The sequence below is a fragment of the Dromaius novaehollandiae genome, chromosome W, assembly GCF_036370855.1.
Source record: "Dromaius novaehollandiae isolate bDroNov1 chromosome W, bDroNov1.hap1, whole genome shotgun sequence".
Taxonomy (NCBI): domain Eukaryota; kingdom Metazoa; phylum Chordata; class Aves; order Casuariiformes; family Dromaiidae; genus Dromaius; species Dromaius novaehollandiae.
This window is the reverse complement of record NC_088130.1, coordinates 55536773-55561860: the sequence shown is the minus strand read 5'-3', so window position 1 is coordinate 55561860 and position 25088 is coordinate 55536773. Positions and strand designations below refer to the sequence as shown.

At 38.7% G+C, this 25088-nt stretch overlaps 1 long non-coding RNA gene across 4 annotated transcripts in view; it reads left to right on the top strand.

Annotated features, from left to right (window-relative positions):
- The first annotated feature begins 1323 nt into the window (after positions 1 to 1323).
- LOC112983599 (uncharacterized) overlaps positions 1324 to 25088 on the top strand; it is a 152239-nt gene continuing 128474 nt past the window's right edge. For 3 of the 4 annotated variants that reach the window (XR_010385563.1, XR_003259267.2, XR_003259265.2), the window contains exon 1: positions 1324 to 1469. This is a non-coding gene — a long non-coding RNA (uncharacterized LOC112983599). Of the gene's footprint in view, positions 1470 to 1542; positions 1564 to 25088 lie in introns of those variants that run through there. The other variant, XR_003259266.2, reaches the window with a different exon arrangement.

Sequence of the window (25088 nt, the reverse complement as noted above, 5' to 3'; positions counted from 1 at the left end):
GTTCCAAATGTCAGAAAGCTAAGCATTTTAAAGAATGAATGGATAATTTGTATTATTTAGAGTGTTGTTGGCTAAACAACAGTTCAGGCAAATAGGCCAAGACAAAAGTCTAACTTCTTCTTTTGGAGTACCACAAACCGCATGTTGAAAAGCAATGTTCCTCACAAAATTACCAACAGGAATGCTCTGCAGCTATGTTTGGATAATAGATGTCCTTGTTTTTCCCATGACTTTGTTACACATCATAATCCCATCTCCTCCCTGATATCATTAATAACTAGGTTCAGACTTGCCTGGCTTTTCCTGGACTATTTTCAAGGAGTAATTTTGTTTTATATTATTCCTTCCTGACCTATTTCTTCTGCATTATAAACTCTTCAGTATTTTTAATTAAACTTGCTTGGGGCTAATGATTTTTGTTTTTAAATATGAGCATGATGAGTCTGTGGTTTTCCTAGGCTGTTGCTGATTTAGTCAAAAAACAAGGCAGTGGGATTTTCAGGGAGTTTTTGTTTGTTTTTAGAAGGTTACAAAAATGAATCATCTTGGGCACCTGAAATCCAAACGCATATATCTGACTCTCAGAAAAACATTTCTGAAAGTCCCTGCCACAAATTATGTTTTAATGAACTAATTAAAAAAAAAAAAAACACTGTGTTAACCACTCTTCCTAAAGTAGCAAGTTTAAACACAACCAAAATGTTTAATTTAGGAATCTGAAAGTGTTATGAGGTTTATGGCTTTGAAAAATGTTGGCATACTGCAGAATGATGGCAGTGTCCATAAGGCCAATGCCAGCAAACTTTTCAGGTAGATTATGTTTTTCTTTCATGATTTATCAGTGAAGCATGTGATTAAAAGTTATCTGGGAGACACAGCGTGGCAAAGAATCAAGATCACTCATCAGTGTATCCGTGGTACTTTGCCCTTTGCAAACAGAGGCTTGAAACTCCCACTGAATTTGAGAGTTAGGAGCTGTTGTTTCTCCTGGATGCCTCTCTTGGGATACTGTTGCTCCCAGCCTTGCTTCATGTCACTCGAAATCTGATGAGTTAACAGTGAGTAGTATTGTCCCCCCTTTGCCTGTGCTTGGACCAAGTTCAACTCATCTGTGGTGCAGGCCTCTGGATACCCTTCCCCCTCTGAGCATTCACAGAAGAACAGCAGTTGCAGAATTGTAGGAGAGGCATATAAACAAACTTTATGCCGCTCATCCCAGCTAAATATAATTTCAGGAAAAGACATAAACCTTTAAACTTTACACTCACTATAAAATCCAAATTAACTCAGCAAAGAGGACTTTTTTTGCAGAAGAGAAAAGGATTTCACCAATGTTAGCAGAGGGCAGAATTCACCCGCTTGGTTCCATATGATATTCAACTAAGCCTGGATAATGTGTCATTTTCAGCACTTTTTCCTTTGGGCTTGTCTACATGCTTGGGACTGACATCAAAGTGGGAATCTTCAATGTAAGTGCTCTCTGGTAACTGGTATGAAGAAGCATGTCCAAACAGCTCAATTGCTGGCTGTTGCCTTTACACCAGAGGGTATTTCCTCAGCATGGTGAGTGAGCTTCCCCGTGCTTCTTTGGGCTGCTCCTGAGCCCTATGTATCGTGGAAGTGTTTCTATGGTGTGAGACAGAGTATCGAGATGAAGCTATGGGGAAATTGGCCTGGTCCACAGCTAGGAAACCAGCTGTGCAAACTTCTGGTTTCCTTTTTTCCTAAAAGGCTGCTTCCTATAAGGCTGCTGTCTCTGCTTTCATATTCCTATCAGGCCACTGGGGATGCTGCAGCTCCTTGTGCTGTGATGCTGGGTAACTGGGTAAATGCTGTAGCTTGCATGGATATATAAAATGTGCCATCACTGAGCAGAAGCTCTTCTGCAAGCCAGTAGCCATACTACTAAGCAGCTTTGACTTCTGTATTTGAACCAGCAGTTGGAGATACATACTAGAAAGGGTCCCCTAAGAAATCACGTCATGTAGACTTGAACTCTACTGAAATGCTGTAAGGGGGATGTATTCCACTGTATACCCAAAGAAGGGAAATGCGACATGTCAACGTATCTTTAAACCTGAAAAGGCTGTATAGGTGATGTGCCTGAACCTCATATGGTCAGGGACCAATCCTTTGTGTATTAAGTTGATATATGTTTAAGAGCAATGGCCAAATTCACATGCAAATTCATATGCATGAAGTGGAGTAAGTTTCACAATGTTTTACGGGGAAACAAAGGCAAGTCAGCTTCTAAACTCAGCATACTCACTCCATCATTCACCATGTATCCTAATGCAAATTTTGGACTGTAGCCTGGGACTGATGTAATGATTGGGTGTTTCAGTATAGGACAGGCAATATTACCCAAATGTTCTAGAGATCAAAGGATGATCTGTATGTGCATGTAAAGTGCTGATAGATTTTTGCTGTATTGTTTCTGGATTTGTAGGTCTAACAACATTTCTTATTGTTTTCCCAACATGGGTTGTATGCACAGCAATGCTTGCTTATGTTCATCTCGGATAAAAAAGAAGAAATGGAAAGATATCATCAATTTCCCTGTTACACACTGGAGATCCTAAACTCTATCTCATCAGTCAGTATCTCAAATGCATAACAAAGAAAGATTAGTTATATCTCAATCTCCATACCCCCTTTTGTTTACAGAAAGATTAATGCAATACCTTTTTCAGCATATCCCTCCCCCTTTGAACTGAGTAATGCACTAGCCACTGAACTGGGACAATAAAAAAGAAGTAAAATGCATACAGACCATAAGATAGAAGCAATAGGAACTAAATTACATGTAGTTATTTAATTTTACAAAGCAGTAAAATATGAGTTCTTTGCCTCATCTTTATTATTAAGTAACAGTGGTAAGAAAACAAAACAGTACAATCACATGAATCTGATATTTTGCCATATTGTTACATGCATGTATCATTTCACAGCCAAATACAGTACAGGACATTACCAATAACTTACACTCTATTATTTACATAAAAATAACCTTTAAATTACTCAGGCTTTTTTTCAGTCTTTCTTAGTTATACTCATTGACAGATAACAATTAAGGAAAGACCGGAGGATTTGGTTTACAGTCATGGAATTTCATGTTATTTTCTATCATGAGAGCAAAAACCTGTCAAACATGGAAATATTATCGTTCCAATTAAGCTAGACATTTGGCTAAGCAAAAGATTTTCATCGAGTCAGAAGTATTTATCTAAAATGAAATGTTTGCTAAGCTTTGTCATCTTTTAATGATTAGAACATTGAAATGTGTGTCAAAGATGAGGATGAATCAGAGAAATAGGTAGAATTACTGCTATATTTCATTGAAGAAAGCCTGAATTACATATTATTCCATGGCAAAGCTCACAACCTCTACCATAGTCATGTTCATTTGTCCCCATAAATGAAAGAAAAATACTCAGTTCAGTCTTTCTGTCATTGAATTGGTATTAAAACTTCCTTAACCCTAAGCAGAAGGAGCCTAAAAATATATAGAAGCTCTGTATACTTACAGTTAGTGTGATTGTAGAACAACCTTTGTGTAAACACTTATTTTACTTTCTGGCTTCTGCACAAAAAGTACATGGACCTTGATGAGGTGACATAGCCAACATATTGTATTTCTTTTTATATAGGAAAATCACAGATTGCTTAGGGCTTTTTCCTGTCCCTGTGTCATTTTCAGCAGGGCTACTATTCAGCCAGTCACTTCCCAGCCTGAACCAATGCCTGCAGTACTTCTGCCCCAGTTGCAGATCTTTGCACTTAGTTAACTTACTTAATTGACTTGCCCAATTTTAAGGTTTTCATGCTCTCTCTTTCCAATGGCCCTGCTCAGCCAAAGAGGCGTGTTCTATACAGTGTAAACAACGTATGGATTTCCTCACAGTGAAGTGTTTATTTTGGCAAAAATTAAAGGGTGGGATGATCTTGAAAAACCTAATTGCCTTTCAGCTCCAGGATGGATTTTGCTGTTAGTGATTTGAGCTGCATATTCATTGTCTCTGGGTACAGGAATTAGCTTGTGTTATATGGCAAATACTCAAACAGAGATGTATTTGAAAGCCTGCTATACAACAGCAAAGCTAAAACATTCTGTGCCCTATCTACTCTGTGTCTGGCACACCTGGGGTGGGTAAATGTACCTTTGGCATAACTTTCTAACCTCCGGGCTACTAAGACGGACTAGGAATGATGCCAGTTTCCAATTCAAAATAGATTCTCTCGAATAGTGTTTAAATTCTCCTAAGTGAAAAAGCTTAAAGATTTGTTCCCGTAGCCAGGAATAATAGCGCTAACGGAGAGGTTTGTCATTCCCCTAGACATACCGCAGTGATTCCTCTTCTCCACATACCCACGCTCCCCAGTAATGATCCCCTCCATAATCAATCACTAGTTGTCGACTCATGGGCAATTCCTTTTACGTAACTGCCTGAGCAAGCGCTCTGATTTGTGCAGTCAGTAGGGGGACCAAAATATTTGTGTGCTGAGAAAACAGAAAAAAAGTGAATCACGTTCACGTAGACGGAGGCTGATTTAGTGGGTCTGCGGAGAGGGTCCATGACATCTATTATACAAAGGATTTCACTAGGAATGTGAAATGGCTAGCAAATCATCTTTCACCCGTATTGTGAAGATATTCAGAACATGAGCTAAAAATTGAACGTATGCTCAGATCTGCAGACAGTCTGAAATGAAAGAAAGGAGAAGAACAAATAGTTCCTGTTGTGTTAATATAGTAGTGTTGACACTGAAGTCGAATCATGGCTGAAATCTCCTTATTTTAATTCTGATCAAAGGAAGAAGAATGATCATATCATATAGATCTGCATTGTCCAGTGATTTTGTATTATGACTGTGCAGAATTTAAATTGTGGACAAACACTTTTTTTCAACTTTGCCTGTCAATGCAGGACTTTTTCTTTTTTTTTTTTTTTAAATTTATGTTGAGTTCAAATCAAGAAACCTTCTGTAGTCTTACAAAAGGAATAGACACCAAACAGTCCACCAAGCCTTATATATACCTTTAAAGAAAAGAATGTTATCTAATTCCATACCTAATCTAAGCTGAGATATTTCACGATGTGGTAATCTTTTCCCTTCCACACAGTAGTTTACCATCCAGTCCTGTATCTCCATGGTTGTTTTACACCAGTTGACCAAAATTTCTCCAGGCATTTGTTCTATAAAGCAAAACTCCTGGCATATGGTAAAGAACTAAGGAGTCAAAGAAAAATACTACCCAGAAACTAATCTTCTTGGACTGAACAATAGATAAGGATAGTTTTGAAAGAAATGGTGGAAACAAGTGGATTGCTTCTGTAATTCTTTGCCCATGGCTTTAGAATAGAGGAAGTGAAGTTTGAATAAAGGAAGATTTGGCATGAGATAGAGGAATATTGAGGAATAGTACAATGTACAGTAAAGAAGTGCTAATGTCGTATGCCTTGGAAAAACAATGCAGTTAGAGAAATATTCCTACCAAATTGGAATAGAAAGTTGGGTGTGGACAATAAGAATCCAAATGTTTGTTCAGTAAGGCAGGGAGTCTAAGTGACAAAAGGAAGGAACTTGATTCAACCAGGCAGGACTCCAAAAAGGCACCAAAGGCATGATAGCCTAGTGGTAACAGTAATCATAGCTGGAACATGAGCATTGAGTAGTACTGACAAGGAAAGAAAGAAAAAACAATTGATATGGTGGAGTAGTATTGGAGAGAAAAAAACGTCCACTAGAAATTATGGCATCTGTTCCTCAGCAAGGATGTTTACAGCCATGTTCTTGTTTTTCTCTGAAGCCTCTGATAACCTCATCATTAAAGCAACGTATTTACGTTGGTTCAGATGACTAGTGATAGGCTAGAACAGCGACCCATAGAGTCTAGTCTTGGATCATGAGTTGATTCATGGAAAGATAAACAAAAATAAATCTGTGACAAAAGTTCTTGATTTCAAAGGGATCTGATTTGCGCTGACTACACTGAGGACTTCTGTGATGTGAATGTAAAAGAAGGCTGTAATTTCTCTGAGTCAAAGAAATAAAAACTATGCAAAGCATGTATCCTATCCAATGGGAAAACTTGCAGGTAAATGCTCCAGATCCACAGGTGTGAAGATTTACCTCAAAAATGATCTTCAGCGTAAGCAAGGAGCTTATAACCAGTGAGCTAAAATGGCTACACAGCACTGGGACCAGATCTGGCTGGACAGATCAATTTGGGCCATAACTGTCTGGTTTAAAACACAGGGTTGTATCTGGCTGAATTTTTCTGTCTAGTTGTACGCTGTAATGCAAACAACTAATGTTTTAGCTTTAGCACACACTAATTCTCACAGAGCTGCAGCTGACTGCTGTCCTAGTGCAATGCCCTAAAACAGGAGTGCACTCTGAAGTGCCGGGGGAACTGCTGTGATTTCCCAAGCAACAACCTCCATTTTACATGGAGTTTTGCCTGCTATTCCTTTGCTGTTCCTATTAATAATGCATTTTACTAACTAGACATATTGTTCTGTTTAGAGTTTGTTTTGTCTTCTCTGGTAACTGCAGCCTGTGCTTTGGCAAACTTTTGCATAAGAAACTACCTGTCTCACAGGCATGCTATGCACTTTTTCAAAATATTACAATTTTCTTTTCTTTCTTTTGATTAGTCTTAGGCAGTTAAGTCCACAACTTAACAAAAATGTAGGAGGTAGTCTAGGAAGGAGTTTCCTTCTTAGTTTTTGAAAATAAAATTGTATGCTTGTGTTACAATATACCCAGAGAGGAAATTTGTTGTGTTTTTTAAATTTGCTTTTTAATGATAGAAAGAGAGTTTGTTATGTAACAGCTAGAAGTGCTTGTCAGCAACATTACAAAACAACCCACAACTTAGTCTGGATGGAAAAAGGAACAAATGTATCCCTGATGTTAGCTGACTGTAAACAGTTCAGGAAGAATTTGACCCTTGGTTGCATATGGGATATTTCTCTCCCCGCTGAAGCAGAACTGGAGGCCTCTCCACAGCTCAGCAGAGATGTCTGACACAGTGGAAATAGCCTAAACTGGGGAATGGAAAGCTGTTCAGTGGGGTAGTTTGGCACCACTGCTGAGCTAATTTGCCCAGCTGAGAAGGAGACATGAGTGGCTCAGGTCTGACGCCGTTTTGACCCAGTTTTTATACAGCTCCTGAGCTGCCACTTTACTGCCATGCCGTTGGGTCATAGGCTGCACCAGCTCAGGGTGTCACAGCCACAGAGCTGGCTTGGTGTCACTGCGTACCATCGTTCTGCTTAAACCTGCCTGATACCATTCGCAGTTCTCAGTGGCAGTCTCCATCCTTATGATTTCATAAAAGTTTTTATAACAGGTATAGAACTTCACATTTTAAAAGCAGGTCCTTATACTGGTGGAAGGCCAGATTGTACCTGCCCAGAAGGAAAAGCCCCAAGATAGAGACTAAGGAAGAAGAAACCAAGACACCCTTTTTGCCTTTTTGTGAAGTGTTCCAAGGAGCTCTCGGATCTCCACAACCTGCACATCTTCAGTTTTACTGCATCCAGTCACTTCTTGCCAGCTCTCTCAATGACTTTCTATAGCACAAACATAGTAAGACTTAAGTTTTGGGCAGGGGCCAGATGATTACAGTCTGAAGGATGTGGCCTAAACATTTTCTGGTTTGATGGCTTCCATTTATTCCAATAGTTACAGTATATTTTTTAAACCATCAATCATATCAAAAACTTAAGAGAAAACTAGCATGTAGTATGTGGCTTCGTTGCTATGGCTTCATCTCCAGGACAGGAAATGGTCATCTGGATCTTTTATTATTGGTAATGATTTATTTGAAGTAAAATTGTTGTACCTTCCAAGTTCTTCAGTGGCTCTAAAAGTAAAAATAAGAAATATACCAATGTTAATATTAATACTGACTTAATGTATAACGAGAGATAGAGGAAGCTTAAAGATATGTAGGGAGCCAGGGAACCACATTTTGTTTGCACAAGACTGTATAAAATTTTCAAGGCACTTTTCTTCCAGCAATGACTTTTATGATCTTATTGCATGTTATGACCTTTCCAGGTAAGAAATTCTGAAATGCATCAGTAAGTTTTGCCTTAGTCCCATGTTCTGACATAAAAGCCTAATAAGCAGAGACCTAGGGGAAACGTTAGAAGCTGACTAATTGTCTTGTAAATGATTTTGTCATGAACTCAAATTTTGTTTTATTTTTTGGGGTGGGGGGGTCAGAGTAAATTGTAGTAGTGAAGTAGTAGTTAAATTATTATGGGCACTAGTTTGGCAATGTTTATTCTAAGGCAGCAGATATGCAATTATAAAACATGGCACAACATGATGGTTTTGGTGAGCGTCCCTTTCCCTCTTTGAGAATTTATGTTGCAAACCCATCCAAATCCCATCTCTTCTTGTCACAAGTCAGCTCTTTGTACAGATCAAAGCAGTATGAATGTGCATGGATGCGGGGAAGGAAGGGTAACAGAGATTGTGTCCATCTAGTCGGTAACATTTATCATACCTTGTTTTAAATCTATTCCCACTCTCTCCCAACAACCTGGCTATGGCAGACATTCCCATTATATCTGTCTGAAATCCAGAATAGCCTTTTGGTTGCCAGTACTGTCACATCGACCTAAACCGAGTTCAAGGGAGAGGCTTGGTTCTCATAGTGAAAATGGTCCTCAAAGCAGTTCTTTAAAAGAAAGGAAAATTCAGTTCTCCTTATAGATGCCAATGTAACTTAAGTTCCTTTCTTTTGGAAGGAGAGGCTGCAGAGCCCCATCTCTCAGGGACGGAGCAACTCAGGGTGTCTGGGAGACCAGGCTGAGTGGCTGAGCGGGAGGCAGGCAGACAGGCTGACAGATTGGCCAGGCGACTTGTGGCCCCAGCAGCTTGGTTTGCACTAGGAGTTCTGATGATGCTTCATATCATTCTATCCGAACTTCCATGTTTCCAAAGAAATATGATGCATTTGGAAAAGTACTCCCAGCCCTAGCTTTGTATTCAGTTTAACCTGCAACAGGCCTATTTTACATTTTACTTGTGGTTGAACAAGGACAAAAATGCTGGTAAGACTACTGCCATATCGACTTGGACGTATGTTTTACAGTGGTATTTGTGGTAGACTGACGGAGGATCTTTGGTGCTATTAGGAGCATAATTTCCCAGACTTATCTAAAGGTAAATCTGCTTTAGCTGTATTTTCCATTCTCCTTCTGTTGTGGATTATTGCAGTGTAAAAAGAGTTTTCATGAAACCAATGCACAGCTGACCTGCCAATATTGAGAGATATAATACAGACAGAGCTCTCAAATGAGACAGGGAAATAGATATACTGATAAAATGAGTGAATACATATTGTTTACAATGCGGAGCAGTGAAAAAAGAAAAGGAAAGCAAATACCCTGAGTGTATTTCCTCATTATAGGGAACTGACATGAAAATAAATAAAGTCCTGTTCAATCAACAGCCTGTTTGAACATCTACACAAAGATGTCTAATCTACCAGGAAGGGCATGTACCGATATTTGTGTCACACAGGTAGGTACTGCAGTGATGAGCGCAATAGAAAGATATGTTCTGAAGCTGACATACACATTGTCATATGCAATGCTTAATTAAACATAACTGAGTCAGATCGCACCTTCTAGTGTGGAGGCATGTTGGAGCTGAGACTCATTGTGCTAGAGAAACCATGTAGATCTTCACATAGAATTATTTTATTTTTGAATGAATTTGTCATATTGAAATTCTTTTCTTGAGGTGGAGTAGTTTTTGATTTAAGCATCAGTAAATAGACTGGCTATATCCGTGTTTCTCTCTAAGGCCAGTCTTCAAAGAATCCAGAATCTGTTTGTGCCTATCATCTGCCATCTGACTGTCCTGGGGACAGCCCAAAGGCTACCTGAGGATAGCCTGCCCAGGTGTGGCTGGCAGTATACCAGCCTCCAGAAGGTATACTCTGGCTGCACGTAAGCCTGCTCTGCCAGACCCACCCTTTGTATGGCCTAGGAGAGTGATCCTTTGTGAGGATAACTTCTGTGGCTGCCCCGTTTTTGCAGTGTAGGCCAGCCTGGTGAGTTGCCTCCTTCCTAGTCATCCAAGCAGAACACCTGCTGGAAGCAGAAATTCTAGCTACACTTCCTGAGACAGCTGGAAGCTTTGTAATAAAGTGGCTTGTTTTTCAGAAAATGAGAAATCACTGAAATGGACACCTCTGTATTGCCAATTCCCATTGAACCTTCTTGGAAAACTCTCTGCTCTAGGGAGACATTTCTGGTCAAAATTGCAATGCCCCTTGCCTGGAGCAGACAGACTAGCACTTACAACGTTAATTTAGGCTGAGTGATAGAAGTAAAAGTCTGTTTTTCATCTGGCATAGAAACATCAAACTTCGTCTTTCCCATTGGGAGGTTAACGCACTAAGCTATGAAACTGTGACAGCATTTTTTCTTTATTTTCTGCTGTGTTAAAATAATTAGACATTTCTTAGAACAGAAATCTTGTTTGCCACTATTGCAGGAAAATTGATGCTGCCATGTCAAATCCTTGTTTTTCTGGGTTTGAGTAGTTAACTGTTCAATGCAAAAAGCTGCAGTAGACACAGCTGGTCTATTGTGGCCTACTTTGGGAGTTTCTCCTGAAATTTGGCACAGGAGATCAGGCAAAGCCATGGCTTGAGTTCATTCTCTGCATACGAGCTGAGGGCACTCATGGCTAGATTACTGTCCAAAAGAACTGTTGTCTCCTTTGGCCTGATGTGCTCCTTCTCTGTCATGTTCATGAAAATCCAAAGATTTCAGTTTCACTGTGCAGAACAAAAGAAAAGGAAGGCCATATATTATGGAAATTCAAAATGCTTTTCAGGACAGGAAAACTCATTTCCATCCACTCTGAGTAAAAAGGGCCTTGATACTACAGAAATGAAACATCGTTTTCTAGAAACAGCATCATTTATTGCAAAATAGGCAAGCTATTTTCAATAAAAAGCTGGCTTGCTGCTAGATACTTCTGGTATTTACAGTGTCTTTTTTTTTTTTTTTTTTTTTTTTTTTTTTTACCTTAGGTTGGAACTGGTTAATTATAAGCCAGATAAAAAGCTTTGATCCTTTGCTGAAGTAGTATAAATCATATGATAATTGATTTTGGAGTTTTATGTCAAACAATGGCATTGCCACTGAATAAAAAATGTTTGAAGAGTCTTAGGGCTTGTCAGTAATTAGGTATGCAAACTGTCAATCCATTGCATGTGATAGCTACACTAGAAAGTAAGTGTTATAAAGAGAGATCAGAACATACGTCTAGTGTTTAAGTATCCTTTTCATTTGATCCAAAGCCAATAAAAGGTAGCTAAATCAAATACATATATTTTAAAGTTATGGTCTGACAATTTTCTGCAATGGATGTGGGTCATTTCCATGACAGCAAATATTGACGGGTAATACCCAGCCTGAACAAACTAGAGGTATATGTGGCTTTACCAGCTGGTGAAGATCTTAATATATATCCTTACATTCTAAAAAATATGATAGAAATTTTATACTGATACAAGCTTATTGTGAAAAATATTGTGGAGAAATGCACTTTATACATGATGATTTCTACCAATTTATGCCATTTGAGAATAAAAAAAGGACAGGAAAAAGTAGAAATCAAGAAAAAAATAGTAATTCTATATGGAAATTAGCTGTCACAAGATAGTAAATATTTAAAAGAAACCTCCTAACTCATTTGTCCAAAAAGTTCCCCCTTGCAGAAGTTAGGGAGGAAGTAGTAACTTTCTGTAGGTGCCGTGTGGAACACCAGATTATATGTACTAATAACCGACTCTAAGAGCAATGAATCAGAGCACTTTGAGGTGAGGAGATATGCAAGACCCCTGGTACAGAACATGAAATAAGGCCAGAAGACCTGAAAAAGTCCAAACTAAGAGAAACTATTTAAACCTGACTTTTCCCTGAAGTAGATGAGCAATCACACAATCTTTTTCACTGGCTTGGCTGAGGAGTAATAGTTTTTCTCTGACAGGACAAATATTGTCATATTTGCTTCTGAGTGCTGCCTTGATGAGGGATTCACTTCTGGTCAGTTTATTCAGCTTGACGCTCTCCATTTGTTTATGTTATCGTGCACTTTTGCTAGGACATATACTTTTGTGTTCCCTCATCCCTGCTATTTTTAATGAACTGAAGTCTATGAGACTGAATGAAATATCTTTGAAAGAATTTATTCTATTAGGCCATTTACAGTATTCCACTTTCAGTAAATTTGAATGATGATCTATATAAATTGTTCAATAATATATATTTATGCAATTGCTAAGGCAAGGGCTTTCACAAAGCACGCATGGGAGGAATAAACCCAGCAAGGGTATTTTGTTGTAGTCAACAGATCGTGAAGAGATAAGCCAACACAGATGACATGTTTCCATATTAAATTCAGTCCTGATGCAAACGGATCCAAATACCACTGAGACTAAGGACTTGAAGGCTGAGACTAAAGGTGTTTCTAAATGTTAATGAGAGAAATGACCACTGGGTCTGGCTGCAGATCTGTTGATATGAGGCTTTCTATTCTTTCTTAATGGGGACCTGTAGAAAATTCCCACTTTCCTTATACCTCAGTTTAGCCCCTTCGGTAAGGGACACTAGAGTCCTGGGAGGTTCCGTAAAGAAGGGTACAGGGAACATTATTTTCTGGTTAACATTTAACGTAAGGTTTTCTCTTTTTTAAATAGTAGATAGTAACTCTTAAATGATTGTAAAGGAAGGAGTCAGTAGGGAATGACTTTTAAAGGTCACATTCAAAGCCAGTGTAATGTAATTAAAAGAACGGCTCAGAAACATGTGCTTTAAAATCTCATTAACTACATTTATATTTGTCACAGGAAAGTTTACCCAGGTATCAGTAAGAAACATGCTGAAATGATCTCAGAGTTATTCTAGTTTAGTCTTAATGAACAAAAATCTCTTACCTTTTTGTTTTGTATAAAAACTCAGTAGAATTGAACAATTTTCTTCTATCCCCATTTCACCTCATCACAGTCATGATATCTATGGGTATGTCTACAGGGCTCATTGCAGACGCTCCAACCTGTTACACATCTTCCTGGCTGAAGTTGGACACTGAGGTGCCCAGTGAAGCCTGGAACAGGAGTAAGCATTCTTGCTGTGTTTTAAATTATTCTTAATAATCCTGGTCCATGTACCATGCAGCTTCCTTAACTCCTTCACATATTATTTTAAAAAAACATACCAATGTATGGTTCCTGTCTTGTATCTGATATATTTAAGTTTACTGAGTTCTCTGTATGTTGATGCACTGTTTCTTCTTGCATCTGAATTAGATTGCAAGTCCACTGTAGAAGGTTTCATGGCCTTTGATTTCTCTAGGATGTGCCAAGTGCACTGCTGACATTTTGCATTCTCCACACTTGTTTTCGTCAGAGTCTCAGAATATCTTTTCCATATTACTGTCAGATAAACTGAGGGAGAAAGAAGTATATTACAGCTTGCCAGGAGGAAGCCAGGATGAGAACTGTGACTTTCCCCAGCAATATTTCTCTGGAGAGTCACTTTAGCTGTGTGGCCCACACACACAATTTTATTAAAGGTCAGTGTGAATTTTTTTAAAGCTCCATCTGTTTTCAGAGTCATGAGCTTTTTTGTAAGGAACCCCACATTTATTTGTAGTAATGGAAGTTGTTCACCTTTATGGTTATCAAACAAAACTTGAATTCACTTTTACATGGCACAAACAGATGGCCAATAAAATGTTTTCAAAGTGTACTATTTTTGATACATAGTTTTGAAGCTGACCTTATGATTCTTTGTGATGTGAATTAATATTTTTCAGCATCTGGCACAGACATACTGGCACAGACATACTGGTACAGACATAGCTACCAGAAAGTAACTTTCAAATTTGTTAGAGATGTATTATTTGGAAGTAAAATTCTCAAGTCTTCTAGTGATGGCTCCAATCATTTTGGTTGCATTCACATGAAGGAGTGCTGTGTACTGCTTAGGGGCTCTCCCTAGTTTCCAGAGAACAGCAGAGGGATTAGGCGCAGGTTTCCTGTCCTGGAGTTAGCAGGAGTAGGGTTATGAGCAGCAGTATGTGAAAGGGCTGCCTCACTCAGTTACTGGTACCAAGCAATGTTGGTTAGCTGCTTTCTTTGATTTATATGGCTTCATACCTCTAACACCCTTTCCTGCTGAGCAGACCTGCTGCAACGCTGTATTTATCCCACCAGAATTCTCACCAGCTTGTAGGTATGGGAAAGAGGAAATACCTAATCAGACGAAACAGTTAACGTAAGTTAAAAGGTAGTTTATGAAGTTTAGTTTTTAGGGCAGCTTAAAGTTGACATTTGGAATAGATGTGTATTATAAAGTCATTCTGGAAGGTGGAGTTCCATTGCCCAAATGGCATTTTCTATAATTAGATGATTTATGACCTTTAAAAAAAGGGAAATTCCATTTCTACCTCCTCTTCATTTCCTTAAGTCTACAAATAGTCTCTAAAAGGCAAGGTCATCAGTAGGGCTGGACAAACTGAGCAGTGTCAGTACATAAGAAATGCAAAAAAAAAATTTTTTAAAGTAGTATGCTTTTTGCTTGCTTTTCACTTATATACCACCATGTAAAGGTCTGCAGCCCTGCTTCTCAGCTTGTCTCCTCCTCTCAAACACACAGTGAGCAGAAAGGGAAGAGAGGTGTAACTCTAGAGTCTCCCTGAAGAACGGGTGCTGGGAACCAATGGCCCTCTCAATGCCCCTCTGAGCAAGGGAAGGGAAGCAAGGAAATCAAGTGCCCATCATGACTTTAAGCCCTGGTTGATTAGGATGTCAGGAACACTTCAAAGAGGGGATTTTTCTACTTCTCCCAGCAGCTGGGCAGTGGAGAAAGAAGTCTGATGTTAAAAAAGGGGGTCCGCAACTCAGTCCCTGGGGGAAAGGCGAGAACGATAGTCCCTGGAGTCTCTATCATGCTGGCGTGTGCAGTGCCCTCGGAGTATGTGCTGCAGGGCTGATAAGATCATTTGTGCCTGTGTGTATATGGCAAGGTCAAGAGAGCCAATTAATCACCCCTGGCTTAGGGAGTGATATACTACTTCCAGTTCATTATGATAAACAAATTCTAAATCTTCTCTCTCCCGATCTATTCTGAAACAGAAGAAAATGGGAGAAGCTTGGCCATAATCCAATCAATATGAATGCCAGTTCCCTGAGCTTGATACAGTGCTTTGTCTGCATTGCACAAGGAAACAAATATGCTGTGTGAGCTAATTAGGGGAGAGGGTGCCCACAACCCCATTACTCTACCCAAATCATCTCCTGTCCCCTCTGACATTCAAAAGGATTCCGATGACATTTTCTGTTTCAGACTTCCCTCTATATATACAATGTCTAAAATAAATCTAGAAAACTTTTCAGAACTGCATTTTTCTATAAGACAGTTAATTTCCTAACCTTTAAATTAATTTGAAGAGGTTCACCTAATAACTAAGATCAGTGTCACTCAGTCATTCCTAAAATTACAATTAAAGGCAAATAAAATTCATGACTCGTAGATTCTTATAGGAGAATCTCTTCCTCAGATCCACCAAACCAATTCCCCTCTTCCATTACTACCCTGTATCTGCTCTGTCTATTGGTTCTTTAAGAATATATATTTTCTTTAAGGACTAATTCTGGTCCTTTAAGCTTTTGCCTTTAGTGGTATTGAAATTTGCTTTACCTGCTTCTGTATCTTCACTTCTTATAAAACAGAATTGGGAGAATAAGTCTAATAAACAATCTTAAATTGCATGGCAACTTATGAACTGGCTGTGAATAAATGTGTCCAGGAAATAAAAGTGATTTTAAAATCACATCTAGAATAGCCTTCTACAGAAGAAGTGGGGACAAATTATTAACCAATTTTGAGGTGGAATTTTAGCAACTATAGCAAATCTATGAATTTGAAAAGCATTTAAAGAAGTGCATTTTGCATGCAGAATATTGTTAAAATACCATGAAATTCAGAACAACCTTTGATTTCACTAACTGACTTGTTGTCTACACAAAATGTAATCTAGAAAATCCAAATTTATTAAACTCTTAGTTCCAAAATATATTTTCCTTTTAATAAATTGCAATGCAAAATGCATTGTGTTCTGTGGTAAAGTTTCTTAACTGCTTCTACCAAGGGTTCATTTAGGGTAAAGTCACTGATAAAACATACTTGGATTGTGCTTGATATCTCACTAATTAAAGAGGAAAGCATGCTGTGAGAGACTGCTGCTGCTCTATCCCTTCTCAGACCATCTCTGTCACTAAGCTAATGGAGCGATTCTGCATTTCAGTCTAGAAGCAGACATTCTTATAATTGTCTGCAGTCTCATACTAAATGCTTCATCCAATAAATAATTTTTAGCTTTAACTCATTTCCTCCACTTCAATACACTGTGTGTTCAAAGATGTAATTAAAAAGTAGCGCTGTTGTCTAACATCAGTTGAGTCTAGCAAACAATTGTTCACCATCTGGAGGTTAGGCTATAAGAATGCTAATCTAAAAAGAAAAACATATTTGATTTCCCCTAAAATGTATAGCCTTCATTTTCATTTGTTTGATACAAATCAAGAGCAATTCTACTGTATACTCATCACAGTTGTATATTAATATATACTTGTATACTAATGTGATTTGTATGAGGCTGGCTGGAGCAGCAGAAGAGAAGAAAAATGAAAAGCAGGAAATAGAAAAAAAACCTGGCTCATATCCCTCCTCTTTTAAACTGCTTTTTACAGAAGCTTCTGGTCTGGCCAAATGAGAACAGGAGGTATAGCTTTCTTCAGCCCAGTATAATCGGGTAAGGCCAGCAGCAAAAATCATTTGGCTTGCTTCCTCTCATGGAAAACAATGTGGAGTGGAAAGAGCATTCTTGTAAACTATGTATTTTACCATAGGTCTCTTGATATTTAGCATGGTCTTTAAGAAAAAAACACCCAAATCTCTGGTTTCTCAAGGCATGTGAAAATCTTGCCTTTGTTTTGTTTTGTTTTGTGTTTTTATTAGCTCATTCCTGATGGTGGTAGAAAAACAACAACTGGTAGAATGAACAGCACAGTCTCAGAAGGCCAATAAAAGAACTCATGATTTTAAAATCTCTTTATTTTTCAGACTAGATTGTGATTTTAGGTCATGGTAGAGGAAGTGATAGATGACTTTTATACGCTTCAGTTGGCCTTACTGAAATATGCAGGATTGGCCATGCTGAAATCTGCAACTCTAAGTTAAAACCTCTGGGGAGGTGTTTAGGTGTTACAGCTGGGGTAATCTCGTGGCTCACTGCTGCCAAAAGGCAAAAGTCCTTCCCTGTTTCCCTTTCCCCTCTTTCCTGCTGTGCTGTGCTGTCCCTTTCTTTGCACCAATTTTGACACTTGCTTGGCTTGCTAGCACAGGAGCAAAATATCCACTCTTTCTGCACTGGGCTAGTTTTCTGATGCATTAGTGAGCTGAACTGGCTCTGACAAGTGCAAGAGTGGGTTCAAGGGCCAGAGTAGGAACATTTGGCTTGAACTAGAGGGATGAAGTGGGAAAGAAAGGAGCTTTCAATTTTTTGTGGCAGTAAGCCGTTAGATTCAGCTGTAACAGCTAACTTCACCTTGAGAAGCACAAGTTGTCTGGCTTGAACAAAGTGGAAAGATTAATAAACCCTTGATGCCTTCTGGTAATAAGGAATTTAATAATTCAGGTATCTGGGACTCTTGTGAATTTTCTCCTTTTTTATGAGCCTTCTGATGCTTTTTCTGTCTGTTCATGTATCTCCCTCAGTGAATCTTCTTGTAGATCTCCTGACCAGTTTCTCTGTGGTGAGAATGGTTTTCTCTTTGATGTCTTTTCTATGGACAGCTTTCTTGGTAGTTGTGTAGGTGTAAAACTATTGCAAGAGAAACTTGCTTCTAGTTGTTAGTGTTTGTTCCTGCTAAAAGACAGTTCTGCTGGAGAAAAAAAAAGATAGATTTGTGGGTACTAACTAGGAAAGTAAGAGGAAAGGTATTATAGTGCCAAGACAGTTCTTCATTTCGAAACAAGACTACTCATGCAAAGTAAGAGAAAATTAGCAGTAGATTTGACATGCTTGCAGGCAAAAATTCTGTCAGATATAAAAACTGTTCACCACTTCATTCACCACTTAGTATTTTCTTTCCTCTTTATATTTGACTTTATAGGGAATCCTCTGAATATGGAGGATAGGTTTGGAGATTGGCTTTTCACTTCAAGAAGGAGGAAAAACCACTTCAAGAAAGAGGAAAAACACACTTGCAAACATTTAAGTGACCTTGAAAATGTGTTGATAAAAGCAGAGTCTGGACTAATCGCTGCTCTTTGAGGGTTTATTTTCAGCTGCCTTGTCAAGTTGGGAATTGCAGCCGCTAAAGCAGCACAGTTTCAGATCTCATTTCAAAGACATTCAAATGAAGAACTGCCAGTTGTGACACATGCCCTTTTATTATCCTAAAAGTGATTGATATCTTGCTGGAGGCAACAGTACCTGTGAAATGTTATGCACCTTTTAAACAACTTCTGCAGTCTCTGCTTTAAATAGCATGGTACTAACAATTACACAGGGCCAAAAAAAGGCTTGTTTTTCCCATATGTCTTTCTCCACTACATAGGTACTGTGGAGATATCTTCAGCCTATACTACATATACATATATGTATGTATATATATAAGGTGGTCTCAAGGCAGCTCTGTAAATGCCACACGCCTTAAAAACATCCAAAAAGAGGTCAGACAAAATCATGGACAGCAAGTCCGAAACAGGCAGTGAATGGACATTCCCTCTAACATTCCTAATCGTACTGCTGGAGAAGTATGAGGGAATGCATCACTGGCAGTGTCACGCACTGCACCTGTGTTCTTCCTATATAGCATCTTCTATCATCACTGTCAGAGAGAGAACACTGGACTTAAATGGACCATTGATTTGGCACAATAAGAGGTTCCTTATAATGGCAATTGAACAAAGACTGCAGCTGGCTGTGTGGGATAGCAATTTAAAAATCAGGCTGAGTTGCAATTGTTTTGGAGGAGGTACACATTTTGATTTAATGCCTCAGCTTCACACTTTTAATAAGATTTTTTGAAAATGTTTACCTATAAGAAAATACTTCCTGAACTGAAAAAGATCGAAAAGGATTTAAAAAATTAATATTCTTATAATTTGGTCTATATGAAACAGTGGGTGGGAGGGGTCTTCTGGCAAGCTTGGCCATGTTGAGGCTGGGGCAAATTTGCAATATGTACTTATCCACACAAGAAACTCAGATTTGAGATAAAAGTTTTAAAATTATCACCCAAAGATTACTTTGGTTATTATTCTTTTATAAACATACATACGGTCCAACATACCGTATTTGTTCATGTGGCTCTGCCATCTGTTTTGCTTGGATCCATGCTTGTCTGCTGTAGTGGCCTTCCTGCTTTTTTGAGTCCTTTTCACTATGACAACAATCTGTCAAATATTCTGGAGATAATTCTAATTCTATAGTCAGAAAGCTACAAAAATTGTAAAACTGGCAAACAACATATCTTCTTTAAACAATTGTTAAGAAAACGACTTTGATTTTAGAGATACAGCTTCCAATAAGAAAGTGAAGGAAGTCAAGGTCTTACTTAATTTTGTCCAGAAATGCTGACACTGGAACTCCCCACCCTGTTCTATCCTCAGTCTAGGCATATAAACCTACATCTCTGAGCACCCAGGAGAGTGGCTTGTAGGAAAAGAGTAGGAAAGTGAGGGATAAAGTCTGCTCTTCTTGTTGAAGCTGTTCCATTTCTCTGGACGAAGAATTATTGTACCTCTTCTGACACAAACAAGCCAGTCAACCGGACTAAACTGCTACCCTCTCACTGGGTCAAAACTTTTGGTACTTTACACAGAGCAATGGCTCTGGTACAAAGACTGTATACAGAGGTACTTCCCCTTTTCTTACCGGGCATCCTGTGGCTTTTCGGTGTGAGAGACTCGGTTCTAGTTTCTGCATAATCATTACTCTTTTTTTGTTTATTTATCCCTTAGTTCTCTTTTCCCACAAAAAAATGTTTTGCAAATTTACAAATAGTTCCAAGACAGTTGAAATTACATTTTTCTGGGTATATGACTGCTCAGTATTTTTTCATTTATCATGGATAATATATCCAAAAATGTCTCTCTAAAATTAAGTTCTTCAATGAAGTTTGACTATAAATGTGCCCTTGATTCTGAAACCAAGCTTAATTAGTAAACACAGGATTAGTTCAGTTCTGAGTAATACCATTGTTTTTTTGCCAGAGAATTAATACAAGAAAAATGCTTGATGGGCTGTACTGTTTAATGGTGTTGGCCTTTAGCATTTCTGCCAAATTAAAGGCTATTTTATAGTCTATGCTTCTAACCCAGACGCACTTGGTGGCCTCAACGGTCTTGAGCCAAGAAAATGTCTTCAAGATGGTTTGGTATGATTTTAAGAGCAAAAGTGGATGCTTAATGTTTACCACATGATAATTTCTTAAACAATTACAAGCAAAACTGATGGGAAGCTGGCTTGGGCTGTGCTCCACTCTTTGTTGGAGCATGTTTTATTGAATGGGAAAGTGTTTGGAGATCTCCCACTAGAAAATACAGGTCTCCTAATCTGGGGCTCTTGAAAGTAGAAAATTACTGTGCTAGAAAGTATCAGTGACTATCCATTTACACCAGTGAGAATATTTCTTGCTTTCATTCTGTGTCAGTGCTGAAGATGGAAATATGGGAAGAAAGGAGGGACATGGGACAAAATCTTGGTCATATGAAAATTGTTTATATTAAAATGATCTCAGCTAATTGCACTGTATTGTATTTAAGATGTTCTATGACAGGTTGATTGTGAATCAAGCAATCTCACTGCAAGACTATGGAGTTCAGTGCTGACTCATTTATAACCATGCTTCAGTGGAATCTGTTGTTGAAATTAGGCTGCTTTTGCTATCTGTGCTATCATTTTTAATGCTGGCTGTGATGACTCCATACTATGTTATTGTCAATAGTTAAGATGAACCCTAAATTTCCAGATAGAATGATAGTTAAAGGGTTTAGATGAAAGTTATGTCAGCTCTTATATTATGAACTGCTCTCTTTAGTTTCTTAATGTCATTGTAAGGCTTCATCTGCAGTGTCAAGGTCTTGTAGATTAGGTCTAGTCACAAAGGTATTTTCTTTGTTATGAAGTGTCTAAGAACCAGCACAAAATAAATCCCTAATGAACTAACATTGGAGAGGTAACTTGAGTGACTTCTACTGGGTAAAGAAGAGCAAAAAATTAATTTTTCTGCATGTGAAGACTTAGGGGGTAGGGCTAAAGCAATCGATTTTGCTTTTACAAACTGTCTTTGGTAACTATTTTTAGTTCTACCCCATAGGCGAAATGGATAGAGGCATGCTTAGAATAGGAATAATTCCTGCAGGTATAAGGCAAGTACCAGTCCTGTGAAAACCTGTTCTGAATTGGCTGGTAAGTTTATATATACTGTGCCTGTGCAATTACTTTTTTACTACATTTTGAAGGATTAGCTGAAAATGAAACTTCAACAAAAACACATGTGGAATTTTCCATTTCTTTTTCTCTGGTTTTCTAGTCAGCTTTATTGGGAGGTGCTCTAAAAACTATTCACTATTCTGGAACAACAGATGCATGAGTATGTAAGTGGGATCTTCTGTGTTGCAGACAGTATGTCTGACATGAGCCTCACTGAACATTATAGCATATGCAACATAGAGTTGCTTTGTGCATACGTGGTGAGCATTTGATTTGAACAGTCAGACATCTAGAAATCTGCTAGATCACTACACAGTGCTATAGGGCTATAGCCAACACCCCAAACCAATTGGATGTGCAGGTCTGAATATCTAACCCTGTGTGTAAAGGGAGCCAGGCTTCTCCATGTGGCAAACTGGTGGAGGATAGACCAGTGAGATGGATGAAATTTGAAGAGTGAGGAAACTACTGGACTGTGAGACTGATAATGGGACAGATAAGGAGCTAGGTAAAATGCCTGTGTTAGGGTTAGAGGAAAGTGGATTACTGTGGGAATTCCTGACCTGTTTAAAAACAGATTTCTCCAAAGTATGGTTTATTATCTTCTTTCTCTTTTTATAATGATTTCTTGCTGTTCAATACAGTACAGCAGTAAAAAAAGATCTATTTAGACCTACATTGTGGGTTGTACATACAAAACGTAATTTTTAACAACTGGTGTTAGAACTGAAAGATCAAGCCAATCACTGCACAATAGTGGTTTTCAAATAGTGGTCAAGTCTATTTCCAGTTTAACCAGAGAATAGACATAAAATGTAGACAGAAGCATCCACTTTACCACACCAGCCGAAGTCGTAAAGGAGAACTGTAATCTTCCATAGTATCAGTGTGGTATCTGAAAAATTTGACAAAGACTGATCGACTGCAGAATCATGTTTCATGTTGCATAGCACATTTTGGAACACTTTCAAGGTTCTCAGGTTATTCCAAAATGGCATAATATTCAGGATCAGGAAGCTGGTTTTATCAAAATGGTATGAGTGGTTAGCTTTGTGATAACTTTGTGAATCTTCCCTGCAAAATCATTAACATGTTTCAGTATAGTAATCAGTTCAACTACCTGTTCAATTGCTAATAAAAACCAAAAAATATTTCTTCTGAACATACAACATACTACTGTGGCCAAGAAATGAAGCTGATATTTAAGTTACGTAGCAGGTTCAAACTCTCTGCCTGCATCAGTTAAGACTAAGATGCATATGCTAGTGGCTTGTATGAGACATTGCAGTTGAAGATGGAATCTGCTTGCCCAAATAAAAATGAAAATGATCCCACCTGTCTTGGTGACCAGATATGTTTTTGTAGGAATGGAAGCCAGGTAGTATTTCTTCTTGGAGTAGTGAAGAGACTTAAGAAAGGGATCTGTTTACTTATGATCCCCACCCATGACTATCTTGGAGCCACTGGGAGACCTGAAACATGGCAGTGGTGACATAAGGACCCTGGGTGTGTGATGCTAACTCTCAAGTTGAAGCTTCTTCTAAGGTAGCCAAACTGTCCTGTTTACATGTAAAGGTCTTGGTTAAGCATTTAAAAATAGAATGGTTAGATGCTTTTTCCTGACTAGCTGAACAAAATATAGGCTGAATGTCTGATCAGAATTTTTCCCAGAGACTCTGGCTTGTGTCCAGCTTTGGAAAGCGTGGTCCTAGTTTTAGAACTTTGTCCAGATTCTTTAATGTTAAGGTAATGGATTGCCTTTGCCTACACATATGCTTTGAGCTCCATTATGCTTTTGGCTTCCAACTGATCCCAAGTAATTCTGACTTCTCCCAGTTAATTTTGAAAACCTCACTTTTGGCACCACTTCAGGTTAAAGATAGAAGTGTGGGATTTTTTGTTTGTGGTCATTTTCTGCCCACATATATGTACAAACATACAAATATATGGGTGTATAGTATGAAAAAGTCCATCAGGAAGTTAGTACTTATTTCCAAATTTGGAGATAAAATGTACTGTCAAAATCTTTGAATGCCAGATAATCAATAATCAACAAATTAATGAATAAATTTAAAGTGTAAGTACATGCTCATAAACAGTCTATGTAGAATGTAGTCTGTTCTTCATTGCAAGGTGACAAGGAAATGCCATCATGGATAACAACATTTATCATTCTCTCAAGGTCCATGTCATAGGTACACCAGGATGCCTCTGACACTCTGCAATCTGGTTTTCAGATCGTGCCATTTATGTTTAGTTTGTTTTATAACTTCTAGTGCTTTTCATTTAGAAGAGAAACATTTGAATCTCTACCAACGAAATAGGAGTCTCCAGCCCTTAATAGGCAAACAGACAGACACTGTGAGGAGCTGTTTGGAGGATGATGACTGAAATGATGCTCACATTCCTCAGATCTACTCTCTGCTAAAGCAGATCTAGAGCTCTCTCTGCGTCCTCAGTGGGGAGAACGGGGTGGGGAGGAGTTTCTTCAGGATCTGTGGTTTAGAGCAGAGCATGATGTTTGCTATCCAGCGTTGCGTTTAGGAAACACTGATGTTGGATCTGTTTGGGTAGTGTGGGCAGGTTACACCAAAGCAGCAGCAGGTAAAATCTCTTTGACTGGCTCTGGGTATTTGAATCTGATGCCCATCAACATATTTTAATGGGAGCCCAAGGTTCAGCTGAATATTGCAAAACCCGAGTAACATTAGTCTGGCTCATGCAGACCTATGAGACAGCCAGTAAGAGGCTGCCAATATCTGGTGACAGAGGGGCTCTGTGCAGAAGGCCCTGTCTGGAAACCCAGGGCATTTCAGGGGAGACCTAGGAAGGGGGAGAAGGGACCACTGCTTTTATTGTACTTTCCAGACTGGTAAGAGTTGTTTTTGTTCTATAAAGTTAATTTTTTTTTTTGAAACAAGGATTTGATTGGCCTCAAAGAGTTTAGTTTGTCTACTTTCCAGGCAGTTAAACTTTCCCATGGCCTGTTTCGCATTCACTGCTATTGAAGTTGTTGTTTTGTTTTGTTTGAAGAAACCACTGCTCTGTGAGGCCACAGTAACAACGCAGACAAATATTCTTCTGCCTTAGTTTTTGAGAATTCACCCAGTGCCTGCTCAGATACAGACCATTTTAGATGGCTGTCCTACTGAAGAGAGAATCCTTGTGTTTCGTTTGTTTGTTTGGTTTGGCTTTTTTGGAGGGGGGAGAAAATTAAAGAACAAACAGTAGAAGTCTTTTAGGGGTTAGTTCTCCAAAAAATTTATTCTCCCTTTGACCTCCATAGTGCTTGGACAAATAAACTCTTTACTTTTGGATTCTAGAACTAGATTTGTGTGTTCATTAGGCTCAAGCCAAGTGGCTTAGGCCTCAGTTTCAGCTTCAGAAAGGCTGCTGTTGCCATAACAAGGCTTGTGTGTAGGACCATATGTTTGGGATGGGCTGGCGTAAAGTCAGGGCAGCGTACGTGGTGAAAAGCACGGGTCCATATCTGCCCTGTGTGTTGGAAAGGCTAATAACTCCGCATGGCTTTC